Source organism: Nomascus leucogenys, chromosome 5 (genome assembly GCF_006542625.1).
Source record: "Nomascus leucogenys isolate Asia chromosome 5, Asia_NLE_v1, whole genome shotgun sequence".
Classification (NCBI taxonomy): Eukaryota; Metazoa; Chordata; class Mammalia; order Primates; family Hylobatidae; genus Nomascus; species Nomascus leucogenys.
The window spans coordinates 129,981,875-129,983,179 of record NC_044385.1 but is presented as its reverse complement, the minus strand read 5'-3'; the positions used below and the strand labels follow the sequence as shown (position 1 = coordinate 129,983,179).

At 41.4% G+C, this 1,305-nt stretch overlaps 1 pseudogene across 1 annotated transcript; it reads left to right on the top strand.

Annotated features, from left to right (window-relative positions):
• Nucleotides 1-258: 258 nt before the first annotated feature.
• LOC100597783 lies at nt 259-1,026 on the top strand (annotated as a pseudogene). Its single transcript, XR_178329.3, has one exon. The product of XR_178329.3 is annotated as an elongation factor 1-beta pseudogene (transcript).
• The last annotated feature ends 279 nt before the right edge of the window (nt 1,027-1,305 follow it).

Genomic DNA, 1,305 nt, shown 5'->3' with positions numbered 1-1,305 from the left:
GGCTGGAGTGCAGTGGCACGATCTCGGCTCACTGCAACTTCCACTTCCTGGGCTCAAGCAATTCTCCTGCCTCAGCCTCCCAAGTAGATGAGATTACAGGTGTGTGCCATCATGCCTGGTTAATATTCTTTATATAAAATTTTTACACAAAGACTTATTAAATTGGCAAAATCTTTGCAATTCACACTACAGACAACAGAAAATTTTTCTTAATCCATAAATACTCTTGTAAATTAAAAGGAAAAAAATTCGGCCCTCTCTTTCTGCTGCTCCCCAGCTCTCGGATACAGCCGACACCATGGGTTTTGGAGACCTGAAAAGCCCCGCCGGCCTCCAGGTGCTCAACGATTACCTGGCAGACAAGAGCTACATCGAGGGGTATGTGCCATCACAAGCAGATGTGGCAGTATTTGAAGCCGCGTCCGGCCCACTGCCTGCCGACTTGTGTCATGCCCTACGTTGGTATAATCACATCAAGTCTTACAAAAAGGAAAAGGCCAGCCTGCCAGGAGTGAAGAAAGCTTTGGGCAGAAAGCTTGTCTGCCGATGTGGAAGACACTACAGGAAGTGGAGCTACAGATAGTAAAGATGATGATGACATTGATCTCTTTGGATCTGATGATGAGGAGGAAAGTGAAGAAGCAAAGAGGCTAAGGGAAGAACGTCTTGCACAACATGAATCAAAGAAAGCCAAAAACCCTGCACTTGTTGCCAAGTCTTCCATCTTACTAGATGTGAAACCTTGGGATGATGAGACAGATATGGTGAAATTAGAGGAGTGTGTCAGAAGCATTCAAGCAGACAGCTTGGTCTGGGGTCATCTAAACTGGTTCCAGTGGGATACGGAATTAAGAAACTTCAAATACAGTGTGTAGTTGAAGATGACAACGTTGGAACAGATATGCTGGAGGAGCAGATCACTGCTTTTGAGGACTATGTGCAGTCCATGGATGTGGCTGCTTTCAACAAGATCTAAAATCCATCCTGGATCATGGCATTTAAATAAAAGCTTGAAAGATTAAAAAAGAAAAAAAAAAGGAAAAAAATTCACCACCAAAAAAAAGCAAAGTGCATTTTATAAAGAAGCAAATACAAAAGTTTTTAAAAGTATACATTGCTGGTGAGAATATGCCATTTTAAAACTGCTATGAAAAGCAATTTGTCAAAAACTACCAATATATAAGTGGACATACTTTGTGAGTCAGCAGGTCACTTTCTCAGGAATTTATCCTACATATTTGTAAAATATTGTATACCTAAGGACATTCATTACAGCCATCATGTGCTATGGTAAAACTGCATATG